We start from the raw sequence: 22,694 nt of genomic DNA on the forward strand, positions 1-22,694 counted from the left end.
CCTAAATATCCCACAGTCAGCTGTCAGTGGTGTTAGAACAAAGTGGAAGCGACTGGGAACGCCAGCAGCTCAGCCACCAAGTGGTCGGCCACGTAAAATGACAGAGCGGGTTTGGAGGTCTGTAGCAATGGACTCTGCAGAAGGTTGGCGACCTTTCTGCAGAGTCAATTGCTGCAGACCTCCAAACTTCATGTGGCCTTTTACATGTTTAAACCAGAGAAAACAACTCCTTGTATGTGCCTACCGACTTGGCAAATAAAGCTCATTCTGATTCTGATTAGAATGTGTTTTTAGATTAGATGAATTAGAATGCTTTTTACTTCTACATTGCTGTAGGGTGTTGTGTGCAGGAAGTCCCCTCCTGCATCCATGTTGGACTTTAAGTGGGTAATCCTGCACTGGCTGCCGAGGTCCAGCTCCTGGACTGCAGCTTCCCGCCACAGCGTGAGGGAGGCAGAAGCTTTATCCTGTACAGAACACAGTATGAGATGTCAGAACTATAAAGGCACCAGAGATTACTCTGTAATGTGCAGCCTACAAGTGACCACAGTGAACATATAAACAACCAGCGCCACAGAAAGAGACAGTTAGCACACTCCCATAGACTACTAAGGTACTCACAGAATATGAAAGTTATCTTATTTTATCTTCCCTTATCTAGAAACTACAGAGGTTGTCCCTCCTCTCCAATCCTCCCGTTCTCTGGTCTTACCTGCTGCAGCTTCACCTCACGCAGCGGGACCTCCTCTCTCCCACTGCGGACCTTTTTCACAGCTGAGAGCTAAATAAGAACAAGTTCAATCACTTAGTGATCTAATTAGACCTAAACATGTCATTGCAACAGCTTTTCCGTAATAAAACATTTCAAATACTGGTCATTAGACAATAAAGCTGCAGAAAGTCTGTTGTTTACAAGAAAATCACAGATTTTTACTGCATTACTTTGTCTACCTAAAATGTTTGTATCTCTGAATTACAGTTAAGCACGGTAATTTATCTGAGTGTATTAGTGTGTTCTTCTGATGAAGACAAATCAACATACCTGAACAACTTTGCCCTCCAGTGTGAGGAGGCCCTTTGTCCCCTTCACATTCTTTATAGTTGTATGCAGGGACGGGGGAAAGAGGAGGGCTTTCCTGCAAAGGGGTCCATCCTGCAAACCTTGCAGCACCAACCCCGCTCCATGCTGTCAGAGGTGGAGAAGATCATTAGGCTTTCCCTGGCCCTGCCCATATCTGTCACGGCATCTGAGCGCTCTTTCTCAGTCTGAAAACCTGGCTGCGCAGCACCATGACGCAGGAGAGACTCACACATTTGGCCATTATGAACACTCACAGTGACCTTACGGATAAATTGGCTTAAACAATTTATCAAGAACACATCTTCAATTTGGAACTTCATACCGAATTTAATTTTCTCTAAATTAGGAGGCCTAAATTTCTTTTTACTTTGTAATTATAATGTTGAAAAAATCCCCTCAAAACTATCCTACTTTCATAAACAGATGCTTCTTTCTTGGTCATTGATCTACAAACATAATTTTCCCCCACATAGATACTACATATGGAACAATATTGGTATGAAGTTCAAAATTTAAAATGGGTTCTTGATAAATTGTTGCCAATTGCCAATTTATTTTGAAAATAGTAATACCACCTCAAACCAACTGGGTTATGTGTCGCACACGGAGCAAGACACCTGAGCTCAGCCACTCTGCTGGGAAATAATATGGGCACGGAGCGCAAAAAGAGCGAGATGAGGAGGTAACTGGGCTATATAGTCCATCCCACCTGCAGTAAATGGCTATTTACCCTTATTGCGGTGTGCAATTAGGGCCGTCATGACTCATAGGATGCGAAAGCATCTATGCTACTACACCAGCCTTCACCATTTCCCCAAGGAAAGACAGCGCCAGTGCATTATGAACCTCATTTATCCTCCTCTCTGCATCAAACACATTCATGCTGCCTTAACTGAAAACTGTCATTTCCACCTTGCAAATTTGAAAGTCAGGCCAAAATGCCATCGCTGTCAATTTGGGGAAAACGGAAAACTCATGCTACAACATTTCAAATGTGAGACTTTCAAAGTAATTAGGCTTTGGAACTTTTCGAAGGTTTTAAGATAATCACAGGACTGGGAAACCTCCCAAACTCGCCTTAACCATGGCCTGAACAGGCTAACGTTATGCCTGTTTGGTTCGTTAGCTAGCTAACTAATGCTAACGTTAGCTAGTGAACGCTAACAGTCAGAGCAGTAATGAAAACATATTAACAAACATACTTGCTTGATAACTTACCTTATTTATTCTTCTTCAAAAGAATTTAAAAAAGTGGACTCAGCAGGCTGCCCTCAGTGCCCCGGCCTGTGTGCTGGACTGCTGCGTTGCTGACATAGACCTAATATACTTTGCTGAGCGGGAGAGACTGAATGTCGCATGCATGCACACTTCTTCTTCTTTGAATGCGCAGTGGGAGTGAGACTGTGTTGCTACTTATTGTTGAATGAGCTTCACTCTAAATAAAGTCATCTTCCCTCTAAACACTAAGTTTTTTGCATTTTTCACCATGCAACTAACTTTTACTTCATAAAAATCAGTCATAAGTGCATATGGTAATTAACCTAATAAAGTTAAGGAATGTATGTATGTCAGGACAGCTATTGGACTTTACAGTGAAGATGTATTGTATATAGATAATCCATGAGCCTAGTCAAGCGGTGAAGTTGTAAAGCAATGAGATTGCTGAGATTTTCTCATGAGAATGAGAAAAAAGTGATCAGAGCTTCATCCTCTGTGGCTGGTTGACTGTTAGAGCTTCCAGCTGCCTCTAACTCCCACACCTCAAAAAACAAATGTCCCTCAAAGGGTAGACATCTCAGGTGATGTTCAGACTGGGGTGGTTTATATAATCTATGTGTATAACTGTTTGTGTTCTACCACCCAGGTATAGAAAATAGTGATCCATCAGCTACTAACACTCTCATGCTCTCTCCTTCACAGTGACGGTGCTGCTGTCAACACATTAACAAATTAACTTCCGTCACAGAAATGGATGTTAATGACATGATTTTTATCCACAAGGACAATTCTTTCCAATTCTTCAAAAAAATACAGTTACATTTACTTCTGCGTCCTGCATGTCTTGTGTTGAAAAATTTGCCGATCACCCTGTGACACACACACACAGACACACAGACACGAGGAAGTTAACCAGTTTCGGCTGCTGCTGATTGGTTGGCAGACACCTCTGTTTCTATTGGCCCTCAGTCTCCATGTTTCTGATCCTGGACCTGCTGAGATGTCCCAGGCCATTGTTGGTTTTGATCCTCATACATTTAACTTTGTCCTGAGCGGGCGGGAGTGCAAAGTTGTACCATCTGAAACGGCTGAAGAGTGCTCACTGCAGCGGGTGGGCGGAGGTGCAAAGTGACGCTTTGTAGGCAAAAAAAGAGCACCGCCACAAGTGCGCATTGTGCCAGGAAGGGCTCTCGGACGTGAAAGAGTGGAGGGTTATCGCTTCTCGGCCTTTTGGCTAAGATCAAGTGTAGTATCTGTTCTTATCAGCGGTCGGCCGAGGAGCCAGCGTCTCAACCAAGCAAAGCTCACCGTGGGGAAGGTGGCTATGCCAACTAGCCTGATGCACTGCTCCCGCAGTGTCAAATACTCGTACTCTGGTTTCTCTTCATAACGTACAAGTCTTTCGCCTTTTACTAAAGACTTCCGTGGAGAGCAGCATTAATGAGTTGTTTCTATTTTTGGAAGGCTTTACCTTTGCGGGTGAAGCCCATTCTGTCTGTGCAAAGGAAATCTTCTTGCTGTGCCAAGTGACTTCTCGGAGTAGAGTCACCTTATTTCTTGAGACCGTGCCCATGTTCAAAGCCTGGAGCGCTAAATTGTTGTTGTTTGAATGGTGCTCAGTGGAGCGGGCGGGAGTGCAAAGTTGTACCATCTGAAACGGCTGAAGAGTGCTCACTGCAGCGGGTGGGCGGAGGTGCAAAGTCACGCTTTGTAGGCAAAAAAAGAGCACCGCCACAAGTGCGCATTGTGCCAGGAAGGGCTCTCGGACGTGAAAGAGTGGAGGGTTATCGCTTCTCGGCCTTTTGGCTAAGATCAAGTGTAGTATCTGTTCTTATCAGTTTAATATCTGATACGTCCTCTATATGAGGACTACATATTAAATGAATTTTTAGGCACAAGGGTTGAAAAAGGGGCTTGCTCCGTTCACTCCACGCATCGACCCGGTACTGCAGTGCCGCCGGGAACGGTGCACTCTTCCCAACTCTTGTGAAATAACAAAACCAGCGGTACATGGTGGTAGTTTCAGGGAGCCATTGTATTCTGACTTCTAAAATGGAACTATAATCTTTAGAAAAGACGCAGTTTATGAGCACGTCGTGGGATTGAGCTTCCCTGGTTTCTCTGTATGACCATGAACACCAAACTACACACAGAGAACAGAGGAGCTTGACAGACACACACTAAGTTATCTGAGAGTCCCATTTTCAGCTGCAGAGAACAATCACATCAGGGAAGTCGACGTGCAGGCTCAACATCAGCCTCTCAAGCCAACTCTCTGGTAAAATAGGGGCAACGTATGGTTCCAGCACCTATGTAACACATATTTGTCACGGGGACTGTGGCTTACGGCCACACCGCCCTGAACACGCCCGATCTCGTCCGATCTCGGAAGCCAAGCAGGGTCGGGCCTGGTTAGTACTTGGATGGGAGACCGCTTGGGAATACCAGGTGCTGTAAGCATTTTTCTCTCTTCTCTTCTCTCTGCATGTCTTTTGTTGAAACATCTGTTGATCACCCTGTGATCCATCTTGCTGATCCTGGATCTGCTAAGGTGTCCCAGGTCATGGTTGCCTTTGATCCTCATACATTTAACTTTGTCCTGACAAAGGAGCAGTTCCAAAAAGTCAAACAGGGACTGCCTTTGCATTTGACGCAGTCAAACTGCATGCGCCTGGAGAAGCCAAAAGGCTTACAGCACCTGGTATTCCCAGGCGGTCTCCCCATCCAAGTACTAACCAGGCCCAACTCTGCTTAGCTTCTGAGATAAAACTCTGGCTTTTAGTCTGCGAAAAGAGAGTGAAAGTGAACTCCACTTTGAGATGGCTCTGGGATTGGGCCGACTGGGAGAATTGCTTGAAAAAAACCTCTACACCCAATGAGCGGTCAGAACAAAGCCTCAACACCCCTAGTCTTTTGCACAGAGTAAAAGACAAAGCAGCCATTGAATAGGGCCCGATTGTTCCTACCTGGTCGGCCGAGGAGCCAGCGTCTCAACCAAGCAAAGCTCACCGTGGGGAAGGTGGCTATGCCAACTAGCCTGATGCACTGCTCCCGCAGTTTCAAATACTCGTACTCTGGTTTCTCTTCATAACGTACAAGTCTTTCGCCTTTTACTAAAGACTTCCGTGGAGAGCAACATTAATGAGTTGTTTCTATTTTTGGAAGGCTTTACCTTTGCGGGTGAAGCCCATTCTGTCGGTGCAAAGGAAATCTTCTTGCTGTGCCAAGTAATTTCTCGGAGTAGAGTCACCTTATTTGTTGAGACCGTGCCCATGTTCAAAGCTGGAGCGCTAAATTGTTGTTTGAATGGTGCTCAGTGGAGCGGGCGGGAGTGCAAAGTTGTACCATCTGAAACGGCTGAAGAGTGCTCACTGCAGCGGGTGGGCGGAGGTGCAAAGTCACGCTTTGTAGGCAAAAAAAGAGCACCGCCACAAGTGCGCATTGTGCCAGGAAGGGCGCTCGGACGTGAAACAGTGGAGGGTTATCGCTTCTCGGCCTTTTGGCTAAGATCAAGTGTAGTATCTGTTCTTATCAGTTTAATATCTGATACGTCCTCTATATGAGGACTACATATTAAATGGATTTTTAGGCACAGGGGTTGAAAAAGGGGCTTGCTCCGTTCACTCCACGCATCGACCCGGTACTGCAGTGCCGCCGGGAACGGTGCACTCTTCCCAACTCTTGTGAAATAACAAAACCAGCGGTACATGGTGGTAGTTTCAGGGAGCCGTTGTATTCTGACTTCTAAAATACAACTATAATCTTTAGAAAAGACGCAGTTTATGAGCACGTCGTGGGATTGAGCTTCCCTGGTTTCTCTGTATGACCATGAACACCAAACTACACACAGAGAACAGAGGAGCTTGACAGACACACACTAAGTTATCTGAGAGTCCCATTTTCAGCTGCAGAGAAAAAACACATCAGGGAAGTCGACGTGCAGGCTCAACATCAGCCTCTCAAGCCAACTCTCTGGTAAAATAGGGGAAACGTATGGTTCCAGCACCTATGTAACACATATTTGTCACGAGGACTGTGGCTTACGGCCACACCGCCCTGAACACGCCCGATCTCGTCCGATCTCGGAAGCCAAGCAGGGTCGGGCCTGGTTAGTACTTGGATGGGAGACCGCTTGGGAATACCAGGTGCTGTAAGCATTTTTCTCTCTTCTCTTCTCTCTGCATGTCTTTTGTTGAAACATCTGTTGATCACCCTGTGATCCATCTTGCTGATCCTGGATCTGCTAAGGTGTCCCAGGTCATGGTTGCCTTTGATCCTCATACATTTAACTTTGTCCTGACAAAGGAGCAGTTCCAAAAAGTCAAACAGGGACTGCCTTTGCATTTGACGCAGTCAAACTGCATGCGCCTGGAGAAGCCAAAAGGCTTACAGCACCTGGTATTCCCAGGCGGTCTCCCCATCCAAGTACTAACCAGGCCCAACTCTGCTTAGCTTCTGAGATAAAACTCTGGCTTTTAGTCTGCGAAAAGAGAGTGAAAGTGAACTCCACTTTGAGATGGCTCTGGGATTGGGCCGACTGGGAGAATTGCTTGAAAAAAAGCTCTACACCCAATGAGCGGTCAGAACAAAGCCTCAACACCCCTAGTCTTTTGCACAGAGTAAAAGACAAAGCAGCCATTGAATAGGGCCCGATTGTTCCTACCTGGTCGGCCGAGGAGCCAGCGTCTCAACCAAGCAAAGCTCACCGTGGGGAAGGTGGCTATACCAACTAGCCTGATGCACTGCTCCCGCAGTGTCAAATACTCGTACTCTGGTTTCTCTTCATAACGTACAAGTCTTTCGCCTTTTACTAAAGACTTCCGTGGAGAGCAGCATTAATGAGTTGTTTCTATTTTTGGAAGGCTTTACCTTTGCGGGTGAAGCCCATTCTGTCGGTGCAAAGGAAATCTTCTTGCTGTGCCAAGTGATTTCTCGGAGTAGAGTCACCTTATTTGTTGAGACCGTGCCCATGTTCAAAGCTGGAGCGCTAAATTGTTGTTTGAATGGTGCTCAGTGGAGCGGGCGGGAGTGCAAAGTTGTACCATCTGAAACGGCTGAAGAGTGCTCACTGCAGCGGGTGGGCGGAGGTGCAAAGTCACGCTTTGTAGGCAAAAAAAGAGCACCGCCACAAGTGCGCATTGTGCCAGGAAGGGCGCTCGGACGTGAAACAGTGGAGGGTTATCGCTTCTCGGCCTTTTGGCTAAGATCAAGTGTAGTATCTGTTCTTATCAGTTTAATATCTGATACGTCCTCTATATGAGGACTACATATTAAATGGATTTTTAGGCACAGGGGTTGAAAAAGGGGCTTGCTCCGTTCACTCCACGCATCGACCCGGTACTGCAGTGCCGCCGGGAACGGTGCACTCTTCCCAACTCTTGTGAAATAACAAAACCAGCGGTACATGGTGGTAGTTTCAGGGAGCCGTTGTATTCTGACTTCTAAAATACAACTATAATCTTTAGAAAAGACGCAGTTTATGAGCACGTCGTGGGATTGAGCTTCCCTGGTTTCTCTGTATGACCATGAACACCAAACTACACACAGAGAACAGAGGAGCTTGACAGACACACACTAAGTTATCTGAGAGTCCCATTTTCAGCTGCAGAGAAAAAACACATCAGGGAAGTCGACGTGCAGGCTCAACATCAGCCTCTCAAGCCAACTCTCTGGTAAAATAGGGGAAACGTATGGTTCCAGCACCTATGTAACACATATTTGTCACGAGGACTGTGGCTTACGGCCACACTGCCCTGAACACGCCCGATCTCGTCCGATCTCGGAAGCCAAGCAGGGTCGGGCCTGGTTAGTACTTGGATGGGAGACCGCTTGGGAATACCAGGTGCTGTAAGCATTTTTCTCTCTTCTCTTCTCTCTGCATGTCTTTTGTTGAAACATCTGTTGATCACCCTGTGATCCATCTTGCTGATCCTGGATCTGCTAAGGTGTCCCAGGTCATGGTTGCCTTTGATCCTCATACATTTAACTTTGTCCTGACAAAGGAGCAGTTCCAAAAAGTCAAACAGGGACTGCCTTTGCATTTGACGCAGTCAAACTGCATGCGCCTGGAGAAGCCAAAAGGCTTACAGCACCTGGTATTCCCAGGCGGTCTCCCCATCCAAGTACTAACCAGGCCCAACTCTGCTTAGCTTCTGAGATAAAACTCTGGCTTTTAGTCTGCGAAAAGAGAGTGAAAGTGAACTCCACTTTGAGATGGCTCTGGGATTGGGCCGACTGGGAGAATTGCTTGAAAAAAACCTCTACACCCAATGAGCGGTCAGAACAAAGCCTCAACACCCCTAGTCTTTTGCACAGAGTAAAAGACAAAGCAGCCATTGAATAGGGCCCGATTGTTCCTACCTGGTCGGCCGAGGAGCCAGCGTCTCAACCAAGCAAAGCTCACCGTGGGGAAGGTGGCTATACCAACTAGCCTGATGCACTGCTCCCGCAGTTTCAAATACTCGTACTCTGGTTTCTCTTCATAACGTACAAGTCTTTTGCCTTTTACTAAAGACTTCCGTGGAGAGCAACATTAATGAGTTGTTTCTATTTTTGGAAGGCTTTACCTTTGCGGGTGAAGCCCATTCTGTCGGTGCAAAGGAAATCTTCTTGCTGTGCCAAGTGATTTCTCGGAGTAGAGTCACCTTATTTGTTGAGACTGTGCCCCTGTTCAAAGCTGGAGCGCTAAATTGTTGTTTGAATGGTGCTCAGTGGAGCGGGCGGGAGTGCAAAGTTGTACCATCTGAAACGGCTGAAGAGTGCTCACTGCAGCGGGTGGGCGGAGGTGCAAAGTCACGCTTTGTAGGCAAAAAAAGAGCACCGCCACAAGTGCGCATTGTGCCAGGAAGGGCGCTCGGACGTGAAACAGTGGAGGGTTATCGCTTCTCGGCCTTTTGGCTAAGATCAAGTGTAGTATCTGTTCTTATCAGTTTAATATCTGATACGTCCTCTATATGAGGACTACATATTAAATGGATTTTTAGGCACAGGGGTTGAAAAAGGGGCTTGCTCCGTTCACGCCACGCATCGACCCGGTACTGCAGTGCCGCCGGGAACGGTGCACTCTTCCCAACTCTTGTGAAATAACAAAACCAGCGGTACATGGTGGTAGTTTCAGGGAGCCGTTGTATTCTGACTTCTAAAATAGGACTATAATCTTTAGAAAAGACGCAGTTTATGAGCATGTCGTGGGACTGAGCTTCCCTGGTTTCCCTGTATGACCATGAACACCAAACTACACACAGAGAACAGAGGAGCTTGACAGACACACACTAAGTTATCTGAGAGTCCCATTTTCAGCTGCAGAGAACAATCACATCAGGGAAGTCGACGTGCAGGCTCAACATCAGCCTCTCAAGCCAACTCTCTGGTAAAATAGGGGAAACGTATGGTTCCAGCACCTATGTAACACATATTTGTCACGAGGACTGTGGCTTACGGCCACACCGCCCTGAACACGCCCGATCTCGTCCGATCTCGTCCGATCTCGGAAGCCAAGCAGGGTCGGGCCTGGTTAGTACTTGGATGGGAGACCGCTTGGGAATACCAGGTGCTGTAAGCATTTTTCTCTCTTCTCTTCTCTCTGCATGTCTTTTGTTGAAACATCTGTTGATCACCCTGTGATCCATCTTGCTGATCCTGGATCTGCTAAGGTGTCCCAGGTCATGGTTGCCTTTGATCCTCATACATTTAACTTTGTCCTGACAAAGGAGCAGTTCCAAAAAGTCAAACAGGGACTGCCTTTGCATTTGACGCAGTCAAACTGCATGCGCCTGGAGAAGCCAAAAGGCTTACAGCACCTGGTATTCCCAGGCGGTCTCCCCATCCAAGTACTAACCAGGCCCAACTCTGCTTAGCTTCTGAGATAAAACTCTGGCTTTTAGTCTGCGAAAAGAGAGTGAAAGTGAACTCCACTTTGAGATGGCTCTGGGATTGGGCCGACTGGGAGAATTGCTTGAAAAAAAGCTCTACACCCAATGAGCGGTCAGAACAAAGCCTCAACACCCCTAGTCTTTTGCACAGAGTAAAAGACAAAGCAGCCATTGAATAGGGCCCGATTGTTCCTACCTGGTCGGCCGAGGAGCCAGCGTCTCAACCAAGCAAAGCTCACCGTGGGGAAGGTGGCTATACCAACTAGCCTGATGCACTGCTCCCGCAGTTTCAAATACTCGTACTCTGGTTTCTCTTCATAACGTACAAGTCTTTCGCCTTTTACTAAAGACTTCCGTGGAGAGCAGCATTAATGAGTTGTTTCTATTTTTGGAAGGCTTTACCTTTGCGGGTGAAGCCCATTCTGTCGGTGCAAAGGAAATCTTCTTGCTGTGCCAAGTGATTTCTCGGAGTAGAGTCACCTTATTTGTTGAGACCGTGCCCATGTTCAAAGCTGGAGCGCTAAATTGTTGTTTGAATGGTGCTCAGTGGAGCGGGCGGGAGTGCAAAGTTGTACCATCTGAAACGGCTGAAGAGTGCTCACTGCAGCGGGTGGGCGGAGGTGCAAAGTCACGCTTTGTAGGCAAAAAAAGAGCACCGCCACAAGTGCGCATTGTGCCAGGAAGGGCGCTCGGACGTGAAACAGTGGAGGGTTATCGCTTCTCGGCCTTTTGGCTAAGATCAAGTGTAGTATCTGTTCTTATCAGTTTAATATCTGATACGTCCTCTATATGAGGACTACATATTAAATGGATTTTTAGGCACAGGGGTTGAAAAAGGGGCTTGCTCCGTTCACTCCACGCATCGACCCGGTACTGCAGTGCCGCCGGGAACGGTGCACTCTTCCCAACTCTTGTGAAATAACAAAACCAGCGGTACATGGTGGTAGTTTCAGGGAGCCGTTGTATTCTGACTTCTAAAATACAACTATAATCTTTAGAAAAGACGCAGTTTATGAGCACGTCGTGGGATTGAGCTTCCCTGGTTTCTCTGTATGACCATGAACACCAAACTACACACAGAGAACAGAGGAGCTTGACAGACACACACTAAGTTATCTGAGAGTCCCATTTTCAGCTGCAGAGAAAAAACACATCAGGGAAGTCGACGTGCAGGCTCAACATCAGCCTCTCAAGCCAACTCTCTGGTAAAATAGGGGAAACGTATGGTTCCAGCACCTATGTAACACATATTTGTCACGAGGACTGTGGCTTACGGCCACACTGCCCTGAACACGCCCGATCTCGTCCGATCTCGGAAGCCAAGCAGGGTCGGGCCTGGTTAGTACTTGGATGGGAGACCGCTTGGGAATACCAGGTGCTGTAAGCATTTTTCTCTCTTCTCTTCTCTCTGCATGTCTTTTGTTGAAACATCTGTTGATCACCCTGTGATCCATCTTGCTGATCCTGGATCTGCTAAGGTGTCCCAGGTCATGGTTGCCTTTGATCCTCATACATTTAACTTTGTCCTGACAAAGGAGCAGTTCCAAAAAGTCAAACAGGGACTGCCTTTGCATTTGACGCAGTCAAACTGCATGCGCCTGGAGAAGCCAAAAGGCTTACAGCACCTGGTATTCCCAGGCGGTCTCCCCATCCAAGTACTAACCAGGCCCAACTCTGCTTAGCTTCTGAGATAAAACTCTGGCTTTTAGTCTGCGAAAAGAGAGTGAAAGTGAACTCCACTTTGAGATGGCTCTGGGATTGGGCCGACTGGGAGAATTGCTTGAAAAAAAGCTCTACACCCAATGAGCGGTCAGAACAAAGCCTCAACACCCCTAGTCTTTTGCACAGAGTAAAAGACAAAGCAGCCATTGAATAGGGCCCGATTGTTCCTACCTGGTCGGCCGAGGAGCCAGCGTCTCAACCAAGCAAAGCTCACCGTGGGGAAGGTGGCTATACCAACTAGCCTGATGCACTGCTCCCGCAGTTTCAAATACTCGTACTCTGGTTTCTCTTCATAACGTACAAGTCTTTCGCCTTTTACTAAAGACTTCCGTGGAGAGCAACATTAATGAGTTGTTTCTATTTTTGGAAGGCTTTACCTTTGCGGGTGAAGCCCATTCTGTCGGTGCAAAGGAAATCTTCTTGCTGTGCCAAGTGATTTCTCGGAGTAGAGTCACCTTATTTGTTGAGACCGTGCCCATGTTCAAAGCTGGAGCGCTAAATTGTTGTTTGAATGGTGCTCAGTGGAGCGGGCGGGAGTGCAAAGTTGTACCATCTGAAACGGCTGAAGAGTGCTCACTGCAGCGGGTGGGCGGAGGTGCAAAGTCACGCTTTGTAGGCAAAAAAAGAGCACCGCCACAAGTGCGCATTGTGCCAGGAAGGGCGCTCGGACGTGAAACAGTGGAGGGTTATCGCTTCTCGGCCTTTTGGCTAAGATCAAGTGTAGTATCTGTTCTTATCAGTTTAATATCTGATACGTCCTCTATATGAGGACTACATATTAAATGGATTTTTAGGCACAGGGGTTGAAAAAGGGGCTTGCTCCGTTCACGCCACGCATCGACCCGGTACTGCAGTGCCGCCGGGAACGGTGCACTCTTCCCAACTCTTGTGAAATAACAAAACCAGCGGTACATGGTGGTAGTTTCAGGGAGCCGTTGTATTCTGACTTCTAAAATAGGACTATAATCTTTAGAAAAGACGCAGTTTATGAGCATGTCGTGGGACTGAGCTTCCCTGGTTTCCCTGTATGACCATGAACACCAAACTACACACAGAGAACAGAGGAGCTTGACAGACACACACTAAGTTATCTGAGAGTCCCATTTTCAGCTGCAGAGAACAATCACATCAGGGAAGTCGACGTGCAGGCTCAACATCAGCCTCTCAAGCCAACTCTCTGGTAAAATAGTGGAAACGTATGGGAATATCAGGTGCTGTAGGTGAGTATTTTTCTCTTCTCTTCTCTCTGCATGTCTTTTGTTGAAACATCTGTTGTGACACAGATTTCTGAATAATATGCATCCTATTCTAATACAAAGCTTTTATACTAGTCTCATGCCATTACTACATGGAACAATTTTCTATTACCGGTAATATCCCATAGTTATACAGATTTATAACTACAGTAATGCAATCGTGTCAGCCTCTGTGCTTTTTTCCCCTCTATAACTTGTAAACTAAACAACTGGTTATACTATACAGGATGGCTGTGTGTGTGTGTGTTAGTGTGTGTGTGTCTGTCTGTGTGTGTTTACAGAAGCAAATGGATCCTCTGATGCCTGTGCTGTCCATCCTGGACACAAGCTTCCCTAAGGACAGGCAGCAGTGTGTGCTTGGGATGACGAAGGAGGCCAAGGACTTCCTTAAGGCACATGCACGGGACCGTGAGACAGTGGACAGTAGGCTGAGAGACTCAGACAAGGCTTACAAAGAAGGTGAGAAGAGTGCATGCACAACCCTGTGCTTACAACTGCACTACTGTCTAGGCATGATTACTTTAATTTTGTTCCCCCTTATTTATCTGTCTACAGCTTTGAGGAAATGCCAGATCGTCACACCCTCTCCAACTGAGGCGCAAGTCCTGGGGCAGCTGGTGATGACCTTTGGCCAGTACACCAGCAAGAGCTTCAAGTGGCTGGTCGAGAATGATGTCGGCTACTGCAAATAGTAAGTGTGGTACACTAAACGTGATCGCCATGTGAATAGTGTTATAACTTAATAGTACTGTATCACTATGTTACATTACTATGCCATTTCAGCATCGTCGACCGCCACATGAAGGAGATGAGGCACCCTGAGAAGAGGAAGACCATCAACGACGAGTGGCTGAAGGAGCAGCTGGTCAAGTACGCGCACCTCTTCACCACCGTCTCGTGCCACCTGGAGGTGAATGTGGACCGGGCCATCTATGGACAGGGGAGGTTCAAGTCGTTCACCTACCTGGAGATGTGGCAGTGGTACAGCCTGCACAAGAGGCTCCTGGCGGATCCTCAGGCTGGCAGCGACGCTGAGAGGAAGAGGGCGCAGGAGGCCTACACGTCGGTGACGCAGTGGCTCATCATGAAGGAGGATGACATCAATTCAAAGGCCCTGAAGAGGTTCAGAAAGTACATTCTGGACAAGGAGGTATGTGTGCAGGTGAACATGTGTATAAAGGAATAACATAACAAATGTATTGAGCACAACTGAAATGTAATATTCCTCCTAATACCTCAGCAGGGTGTAGCCACTCCTTCCACCGCGTCTGCTTCCTCCAGCAAGCCCCCAGCAGCATCTGCAGCAGCAGCAGCAGCACCACCCACCACCAGCAAGGCCCCTCCATCACCTCCTCCTCCTGCACCTCCCTCCATCACCAGCAAGGCCCCAGCAGCATCTGCAGCAGCAGCAGCAGCAGCACCCACTGCCACCATCAGCAAGGCCCCTCAATCACCTCCTCCTCCTGCACCTCCCTCCATCACCAGCAAGAATCGTCCATCAGCCACACCTACCTCCACCACAAAGCCCCCTTCAGCACCAGCAGCAGCAGCAGCATCCCCCACCACCACTGCGAAGCCGAAGAAGAAGGCCTCCTCCAAGTCGGCTGCCCCAACACCATCGCCTGCCACCCCAGCACCCGTGCAGCTGTGCCTACCTCTTCACCGGTACCCTCCTTCTTTGCGCCCCGTCCATCAGCCACCACTCCCAGCTCAGCAGACCCCAGCTGGGAAGACGACGCTCTGCTTGTGGAGGCTCTGTCCACCTACGAAACACAAGGTACATATTCATTTAACACAAGTTGTATTAGTTTACTGGCTAATAGCACACAGATCGTGCATGTCACATCCAGTGGGCTGCTGTAATGAAAAGCCTCATTCGACAGTGTGTATATACTATATTCAATCCTGTTTGAAGGATGGCACAAATCCTGGGAGGCTGAGGACAGCGGGCTGCCCGAGCAAGACATTAAGTGGCTGAAGGAGGATGAGGAGAGGGGGCTCTTTCTGAAGCCGCGGCCCTTCTCTGACATGTACGGCAGGAAGAGGTGGAGGAAGGTCCTGAAGAGTGAAAAGATGTGGTTCCACCCTCCCGAGATGCCCGGTGTGGTGGATGGCAGCACGGTCCCCGTGGCAGACAGTTTCTTCCGACACCGCGTCTTCTTCTGGAGGCCAGTTGGTGTGTGGCGCTACAGCGTCCGCTGCACCGAGCCCGGCTGCCCTGCCAAGGACAACCCGAAGGCTTTCCTGTACCGCTGTGGCTACGGCAACACGGTGAGGCCCATCTGTGACATCAACGGCTGGTAAATGACTGATACTGAGGCCCAGTGACTGATCTTGACTTGTCTGAACTTTTTTTTTCTCTTATCTTTGATGTCACTTTATGTTGTTGTTTGTGTATATAGTTTCCTGATTGCACTCCTACATGCACATGTATACAGTTCTCATTTTTATTGTTCACTTACACTTGATTTCTTGTTTGTTCCCATATCTGCTGTGGCACATACTCCACATGGCTCTTCTGTCTGCCGACTGCTCCTGGTCAGTCAGTCTGTCTGTCTCTCTCTCTCTCACACACACACACACTTAATTTCAAATATCTTTTCATGACAAATGTGCACTATACATGTCTTCACTTTGTTTACCAAATGAGCATGCAACTTGTTTGTTCCCATATCTGCTGTTGCACATGGCTCTCTCTCCTGTCTGCCCACTGCTCCTGGTCAGTCAGTCTGTCTCTGTCTCACACACACACACTCTCCCTCCACCTCCACCTCACCCCCCCCCCCCTTCTCGCTCTCTCTCCCCCTCACACACTTAATTTCAAATGTCTTGTCATGAAAAATGTGCACTATACATGTCTTAACTTTGTTTACTAAATGAGAATGCACTTGAATAAATGCACTTCAGCCCTTAAAGTGCCTTGAATTGCAGTAGCAGTGTGTTGTGTCATTTCTTATTCCAAGTCAACACTTTCAATGTTCTCCTTCAATCTATTCATTATAATGTAACCTACCAGTAATTATAATCATTCATGATATACCATCATCTGTAATAATAAACACATGAACAGCATACAACTGTGAAGAAATAAAAAAGTTTATTGACTTAATAGACAATGTTGCAGAGGTAACAGTGTGTCATTTCCCCCATAATCAATGTCTCCATCACCATGTAGGCCTCAAACCAGCGGGTCGACCAATGGGAAGACAAAAATAAGAGCTTTAGAGGTTTTGTTTACATTCACATCCACATGTTTCTAAAAATAGCCACACCAATTAGTCTCATGTCTTTCTTTAACCACCTTTTTCTTTTTTTCATACAATACCAAGTACCAGCTGGTGGGTGAAAATTAATAAATCACTCAAATGAAGTGATCAATAGACAGCAATGCAAGCATTAAAACACGATTCAATGTCCAACACTCCCAATTAGACAAAACACTTGTATAAAACGATCATTTAAGTCGTATTTTGTACATTTCCCTAGATTCACCCTGAAACAAAACTTCACCACATGGCCTGGCAGCTTTTGACAGCTAATTGACCAATAGTACAGCATGCCCATGATTTCCCATCCCTCCCTCTCCATGGATTTGATTGACAAATCTTTTACCCAATAATATGCCTTATTTGTCTTACAGTCTACATCCGATTTTGCACTTTGTACGCGCTGAGGGCCATTCGCAAGAATCAGCACAGCCGGTGTGCAATGGCTGAGCCTCATCCTGGGTGAACCACCTTCTTGATCATGGTATCTCCACTGCCAGGTAAGTATGAGTTAGAACTGTCAGAGGCTGACACCTCTTTTCCAGGTGCCTCACTCGGCCGGACGGTGCAGCAAATTCAACTGTCTGCAGTGCCATGCCAGCAGCTAACCTGAATCTGAAAAGCTTGCAGATTAAAACACTCCGGCTTTTCTTCATCTTCCTGATCAGTTCTTGTTTCAACAACCAAGGAACTTGGAGCACAAATTGATTTAGTTTTTCCACTCTCCCCATCTCTAGAGCCACACCCACCCACACTGGGAAAATTCTTAGTTGAGGCAAACCCTCACGGCTTAATATCTCCAGTGCAGAAATGCTGCCGTATTCTCATCTCGTTGTTGCCATCACTAAGGCAACGCCCACCTCCCTGGGGTGACTGCACTGTATGACCTCACCTGACAACTGCGCAGCTGCATATCAGCTGTGCAGACCTGCCGCAGCATTCAGCAAACCTTGCAAAACATGGGTTTTAAAGATGGAAAGGTGTCCTTAAAGCAGCAACGCCAGGACAAAAACCAAGGTAGAGTTGCCCAGGGATATTCACGTTATACAGTCAAATCAGGGGAGAGCGCGAACGCAGTCCCCAACTACCAGAAATTATGCAGTCGAGATTCCCACATTTGGGGAATTCGGAAGGGTCAGTACAGCCGGTGTGCAATGGCTGAGCCTCGTCCTGGGTGAACCACCTTCTTGATCATTGTATCTCCCCTGCCAGGTAAGTATGAGTTGAAAGTGTTAGAGGCTGACTCCTCTTTTCCAGGTGCCTCACTCGGCCGGACGGTGCAGCAAATTCAACTGTCTGCTGTGCCATGCCAGCAGCTAACCTGAATCTGAAAAGCTTGCAGATTAAAACACTCCGGCTTTTCTTCATCTTTCTGATCAGTTCTTGTTTCAACAACCAAGGAACTTGGAGCACAAATTGATTTAGTTTTTCCACTCTCCCCGTCTCTAGAGCCACACCCACCCACACTGGGAAAATTCTTAGTTGAGGCAAACCCTCACGGCTTAATATCTCCAGTGCAGACATGCTGCCGTATTCAGCAAAACTTGCTAAACATCCACTTCATTGTTCACATGTGCTCTTTTTTTTCATCTTTTTGCTGCCATCTCTAATAGTGATGTGTCGGTCACGAACGATCCGGCTCTAAGAGCCGGCTCTTTGAAGTGAACGACAGGAACCGGCTCCATAATGGGAGCCATTTTGGGATCCTATTTGGGAGACGTTTTTTTTTCTTTCAGTATCTCGCTGTCTCTCTGCCTCCCTGTCAGTGCCACAGAGCCGACAGTTTTTTTCCCACGTCATTTTTTTTGTCCTTCGGACCGGTGCCTCGCTGTCTCTCCCATCTCCCTCCCCCTCACTCTCACTCTCCCTCTCCTTGCGCGTTTTTCTCTGCTTCTGCCAGTGCTAGACGGGGATATATGGGGAGCCGTTGTGGAGCCGAAAGAGACGGCTCTCCACAGTAAGTCGAGCCATTAGAGCCGCATCTGGAAAAAGACCCGAAAATCCCATCACTAATCTCTAAGATCCCAGAGCAGGTGCCTCACCGACTCGGGCGCGCCACAACCAGGTCGCGGGCAGGTTGAGATCGCTGACATGCCCCGGGAGTGCATAACGGACCTGACTGGCAGGATCTCATGAGCCACCATCCATGACAGGTCCCGGAGTTTGTTTGGAAGAGCGGAATGGTTGACGTTGCACCAAACTGTTTAGTGCTCGCCAAACGCGAGCCCACGCACTGGACTCACTGGTTCCCGCTCCTGCACAACAGAGATCAGAGAGCGGTGGTTTGTTAAAACATGCAACTCCTCTGCCTCCAAGTTAAAATGCTTTTAGAACGTCTGGATAAAAGCATAGGATGGTGGCAGGCTAAAAGACACAGGCACTTTTAGGTCGGTGGGTAAAATCTTCAGTCTTCTGAGGTAAGAACCCATCCAGAATCGTGTCATTGCTTTAGTTTTGGGGTTTCCGGATGGGTCTGTGGCCTGTAGGATGTGCAGTGTAGTGTATCTGCTTCCTAAAAACAAATAAAAATCAGGCACTCCTTTTCCTCCCTTCTCTTTTTGTTTCTTCATTACATCTCTCCTCAGTCTTTCCCACTTGGAGCCCCACAGAAAATAAAAAATGGCTCGGTCCAGGTCTAAAAGCACTTTCCTAGGTGGGATTAAAACAGAACTGATTAGTGTCACAGCCCCTGGGGCTTGTGCTGGGCATGTCTCTCTCCTCCCTCTTTCTTTGTCTCCTCCCTGAGACCAGGAAGCTGATTGGAGTGTGCAGCAGTGATTCCGGCAGCTCGTACACCTGGTCGTCTGTGGGAGTGGTTTTAAGCCGCCTTATTTTGTTAATTCTTCCCTTTTGGTTCCTGGCTGGGTTTGTGAGAACAGCATTGTGTTTTGGGTTTGTTTGGTTTATCCTTTTGTTATGTTTCGCACCATACAACACCTTTGCCGTACATTTATGCTCCATAACACCACTACACTACTGATGACTGATTGCCACATCCCATTGTTTTACTTTTGTTGAATTCGTAGCTTAAGTTCGAATTGTTTAAATAAATTTGATTTCCTTATAACTTACTAACCGCGTGCTTCCTCCTTTTTGATAAGGCTTTTGAGCCAGGTCGTGTCAAATTGGGGGCTCGTCCTTGTTCTATTTGCTAAAGTTTATTGGGTAGTTTCTGAGCTTGGGGTTGTTGGTGGTGGGTTGATTGCTGCGCACCTGAGTGCTGATTACCCGCTGCCCTGCTGGGGGAGGGGTTGTTGGAAGTTTGCATGGCTTCAGTGGTTAGGTGAGGAGTTTCTCCTGGTGGTACTATTGTTGGGGGTAGGTTGAAACTCTGACCTGGTTGTTTTGAGGAAGTGCATGGTTTGGTATTGAAGTTGATTTGGTTCTAGTTTGAAGGTAGTTTGTGTTGTGGTAATTTAGTTTATGCGCGCTGTTTGTTAATGTTTTGGGCTGGTTGTCAGGGTAAATGTTGGTTGGTGTGTCACATTGGACCGTGTGTTCCCTCTGTTAGGCTAAGTGCATTTTCCCTTTGGTATCTGCTCATCTGTCCGTAGTGTGGGGTGACGGCGGTTAGAGCAGTTGTCTCGGGGGCATGTCCATGGTTTTGGTGGTGTTGCCAGATGACTGGTCGCATCACCACACCAGTGGGTTTCAGTGCATAAATACCCGCTGCCAGATCCCCTGAAGACTAGGGTTGAGTTGGTTTAGGTTAGTTTTGGTTAGGCAGTTTAGTTAGTGGGGGGACACACACTGAGTAGGGGTCAGTGATGACCTTTGGCACACTGGCTACACTTGCTTTGTGACGCAGCACAGGTCTGGTTAGAGCGCCTGAGTGTTTTTCCTTTCACTGCTCTTTTTCTTAATTAGTATTGACCTGGCTTGTATGTTGGGAACTTTTCTAGCTTAGAGATGGCTAGCATTGCTGAGTTTGTGGAAGCTCCGAGTTTAGAGTTATTGAATAGATTCACCAAAAACCAGTTACTCCGAGTAGCAGACCACTACAAGATAGGGATTAATGATAAAAAGTCAAATAAGGAGGTACTGAAGTCTGAGATTAAAGCCTTCTTGAGTGATTTAGGAATCCTGACCCTGACTGAGGAGGAGCCTCATCCGGATCCAGAGGAGAAGTGGCCTGGTGAATCTGGTGATGGTTTGGGCCAGCATTTTAATAAAGGAACTGGTAATTTAACATTTGAGCAGCAGAGGGAGCTGTTTTTTTTAAAGTCCCAAGAGAGAATTGAGGTGGAGAGGTTGCGGATTGAGCAGTCCAGACTTGACATTGAGAAAACTAAACTGGAACTGATAAAACAGGGGAAACTTGCAGCTGGGGAGGCTGGGGTAACTGGTGGTCGGTCAGGGGTTTCAGGGTCGAATGATCAGGACTTTGACATTTTTCGCAATCTGCACCTGGTACCAAAGTTCAATGAAAAAGATCCAGAAACATTCTTTTCTCTTTTTGAATGCGTTGCTGAGGTCCGGAATTGGCCGGAGTCTGTGCGCACATTGATGTTGCAGTGCGTATTTACTGGAAGAGCTCAAGAGGCCTATGCAAGTTTAAATTCAGAGGATAGTAAGCAGTACGCCTTAGTTAAAAAGGCAGTGTTAAGAGCTTTTGAGTTGGTGCCTGAGGCGTATCACAAACGTTTTCGTACGTGGCGGAAAAACGAGAAGCAAACCCACTTGGAATTGGCGGGTGATTTGGCGAGGCATTTTGACCGTTGGGTTGCTGCGCTGGAAGTCAGTGATTATGAGGGGTTGTGTGAACTTATAGTTCTCGAGCAATTTAAGAACACGTTACCTGAACATATTGCTAATTACATCAGTGACCAGAAAGTGAAAACAGTTGCGAACGCTGCGGCATTAGCAGATGAATATGTGCTCAGGCACAGACGTGGGTTTAGTGAGCGGCGTCTGTTTAGCCGGCACCCACCTGTCTGGTGGTAATGGTCATGGAAACGGGGCACGTTCCGATTTATATGCAGTGGGTAGCTCAGTTAAAGTTGTTGCTACAGAGGATCATGGTGTTCGTAGCCGTGAGGAAAGAACCTGTAATTACTGTCATAAAAAGGGCTATTTACAAGCTGACTGTTATGCTCTTAAGGCTAAGTCAAACTCTAACCAGTCTGTCTCTCAACCTAGGGCTAGAGGGGTGTCTATGGCTGTCTCAGTGCCACCTTCGCTGCCTTTGGTGGTGAAGGGGGGGTTTCAGGTTGGGACTCATCAAAGTCCGGAACTGGAAAGTTAGACATTTTGTTAGTGATGGTTTTGTGTCTTTGGTGGGGAGTGACAAAAAAGTACCAGTAAAGATATTGCGTGACACTGCTGCTTATGATACTTTTATCAAAGCATCAGTTTTGCCATTCAGCAGTGAGAGTGATACTGGGTCTTGTATTCCTGTGTTGGGTATGGGTTTAAATGTACTTCAAGTTCCCGTGCATAACATCATGTTGTACTCCGATCTTTTCCAGGGACAAGCAGTTGTGGGGGTGCGTCCTGCTTTCCCAGTGGAGGGTGTCAATGTGCTTTTGGGTAATGGCCTGGCTGGTGCCTGTGCGTGGGTTGACGTGCCGCCACAGTTAGAGGTGGACACGGTGCCAGTGGTAAGACAACAGCCTGATGATAGTCAATCAGCATTCCCTGAAGAGTTCACAGCATGTGCTGTAACGCGTGCTATGACAGGGGATAAGTTTAATTCCAGCCTGTGTGAATCAAATAAAAATGTGGGGTCGTTATCTATGTTTTCTTTGTCTGACTATCCCTTGTCAGTTTTGCAGGAAGAGTTGAAGGCGGAGCAAGAGGCTGATTGTTCCCTGCAAGGTTTGTTTGACCAGGTGGTAACCGGTGCCCAGATAGAGAGCAGTGCTCGGGGCTATTTCCTTAAAGACTACCTGTTGGTAAGGAAATGGGTCCCGCATGGTCAGAGTTTTGTGGGTGATCCGATTATCCAAATCGTGTTGCCTGAGAGGTTTCGTGAACCTGTTTTAAAACTAGCTCATGAGGGGTCGGGGCATCTTGGTGTTCGGAAGACATACGACCGGATTCTGAGGCATTTTTTCTGGCCTCGGTGGAAACATGACGTATCGGTACACATAAAAACTTGCCACACATAGGTGGTGAGAGCGTTGTCACAATTCATCTCTATATTTGGCATTCCAAAAATCATTCAAAGTGACCAGGGTTCAAATTTCTCCTCACACCTTTTCTCTCAAGTGTTGAAGCAGCTTAACATCAAGCATAACAAAGCATCTGTGTATCATGCACAAAGTCAGGGAGCATTAGA

The 22,694-nt window shown here is 47.2% G+C and overlaps 17 non-coding genes and 2 pseudogenes across 17 annotated transcripts; 17 read left to right on the forward strand and 2 right to left on the reverse strand.

Moving 5' to 3' along the window:
- The first annotated feature begins 3,667 nt into the window (after nt 1–3,667).
- On the forward strand, nt 3,668–3,780 carry LOC142373370 (U5 spliceosomal RNA). Its single transcript, XR_012768464.1, has one exon. It is a non-coding gene; the product is annotated as a U5 spliceosomal RNA (small nuclear RNA).
- Nucleotides 3,781–4,085: 305 nt separating this feature from the next.
- LOC142369369 (U2 spliceosomal RNA) lies at nt 4,086–4,276 on the forward strand. The gene has a single exon (XR_012767598.1). It is a non-coding gene; the product is annotated as a U2 spliceosomal RNA (small nuclear RNA).
- A 364-nt stretch (nt 4,277–4,640) lies between these two features.
- Nucleotides 4,641–4,759, forward strand: LOC142374749 (5S ribosomal RNA). The gene has a single exon (XR_012768796.1). It is a non-coding gene; the product is annotated as a 5S ribosomal RNA (ribosomal RNA).
- A 609-nt stretch (nt 4,760–5,368) lies between these two features.
- Nucleotides 5,369–5,481, forward strand: LOC142371151 (U5 spliceosomal RNA). Its single transcript, XR_012767975.1, has one exon. It is a non-coding gene; the product is annotated as a U5 spliceosomal RNA (small nuclear RNA).
- Nucleotides 5,482–5,782: 301 nt separating this feature from the next.
- Nucleotides 5,783–5,973, forward strand: LOC142367887 (U2 spliceosomal RNA). Its single transcript, XR_012767200.1, has one exon. It is a non-coding gene; the product is annotated as a U2 spliceosomal RNA (small nuclear RNA).
- A 364-nt stretch (nt 5,974–6,337) lies between these two features.
- On the forward strand, nt 6,338–6,456 carry LOC142374752 (5S ribosomal RNA). Its single transcript, XR_012768797.1, has one exon. It is a non-coding gene; the product is annotated as a 5S ribosomal RNA (ribosomal RNA).
- A 609-nt stretch (nt 6,457–7,065) lies between these two features.
- LOC142373373 (U5 spliceosomal RNA) lies at nt 7,066–7,178 on the forward strand. Its single transcript, XR_012768465.1, has one exon. It is a non-coding gene; the product is annotated as a U5 spliceosomal RNA (small nuclear RNA).
- A 301-nt stretch (nt 7,179–7,479) lies between these two features.
- On the forward strand, nt 7,480–7,670 carry LOC142367894 (U2 spliceosomal RNA). Its single transcript, XR_012767201.1, has one exon. It is a non-coding gene; the product is annotated as a U2 spliceosomal RNA (small nuclear RNA).
- Nucleotides 7,671–8,034: 364 nt separating this feature from the next.
- LOC142375707 (5S ribosomal RNA) lies at nt 8,035–8,153 on the forward strand. Its single transcript, XR_012769028.1, has one exon. It is a non-coding gene; the product is annotated as a 5S ribosomal RNA (ribosomal RNA).
- Nucleotides 8,154–8,762: 609 nt separating this feature from the next.
- LOC142372031 (U5 spliceosomal RNA) lies at nt 8,763–8,875 on the forward strand. Its single transcript, XR_012768176.1, has one exon. It is a non-coding gene; the product is annotated as a U5 spliceosomal RNA (small nuclear RNA).
- Nucleotides 8,876–9,176: 301 nt separating this feature from the next.
- LOC142368706 (U2 spliceosomal RNA) lies at nt 9,177–9,367 on the forward strand. The gene has a single exon (XR_012767411.1). It is a non-coding gene; the product is annotated as a U2 spliceosomal RNA (small nuclear RNA).
- A 364-nt stretch (nt 9,368–9,731) lies between these two features.
- On the forward strand, nt 9,732–9,860 carry LOC142401176 (5S ribosomal RNA; annotated as a pseudogene).
- Nucleotides 9,861–10,469: 609 nt separating this feature from the next.
- On the forward strand, nt 10,470–10,582 carry LOC142373376 (U5 spliceosomal RNA). The gene has a single exon (XR_012768466.1). It is a non-coding gene; the product is annotated as a U5 spliceosomal RNA (small nuclear RNA).
- A 301-nt stretch (nt 10,583–10,883) lies between these two features.
- On the forward strand, nt 10,884–11,074 carry LOC142367902 (U2 spliceosomal RNA). The gene has a single exon (XR_012767203.1). It is a non-coding gene; the product is annotated as a U2 spliceosomal RNA (small nuclear RNA).
- Nucleotides 11,075–11,438: 364 nt separating this feature from the next.
- On the forward strand, nt 11,439–11,557 carry LOC142375713 (5S ribosomal RNA). Its single transcript, XR_012769030.1, has one exon. It is a non-coding gene; the product is annotated as a 5S ribosomal RNA (ribosomal RNA).
- A 609-nt stretch (nt 11,558–12,166) lies between these two features.
- LOC142371159 (U5 spliceosomal RNA) lies at nt 12,167–12,279 on the forward strand. The gene has a single exon (XR_012767976.1). It is a non-coding gene; the product is annotated as a U5 spliceosomal RNA (small nuclear RNA).
- A 301-nt stretch (nt 12,280–12,580) lies between these two features.
- LOC142368714 (U2 spliceosomal RNA) lies at nt 12,581–12,771 on the forward strand. The gene has a single exon (XR_012767412.1). It is a non-coding gene; the product is annotated as a U2 spliceosomal RNA (small nuclear RNA).
- A 4,008-nt stretch (nt 12,772–16,779) lies between these two features.
- On the reverse strand, nt 16,780–16,922 carry LOC142366599 (U1 spliceosomal RNA; annotated as a pseudogene).
- Nucleotides 16,923–17,470: 548 nt separating this feature from the next.
- LOC142366376 (U1 spliceosomal RNA) lies at nt 17,471–17,634 on the reverse strand. The gene has a single exon (XR_012766802.1). It is a non-coding gene; the product is annotated as a U1 spliceosomal RNA (small nuclear RNA).
- Nucleotides 17,635–22,694: the final 5,060 nt, after the last annotated feature.

Source organism: Odontesthes bonariensis, chromosome 2, assembly GCF_027942865.1.
Source record: "Odontesthes bonariensis isolate fOdoBon6 chromosome 2, fOdoBon6.hap1, whole genome shotgun sequence".
Classification (NCBI taxonomy): domain Eukaryota; kingdom Metazoa; phylum Chordata; class Actinopteri; order Atheriniformes; family Atherinopsidae; genus Odontesthes; species Odontesthes bonariensis.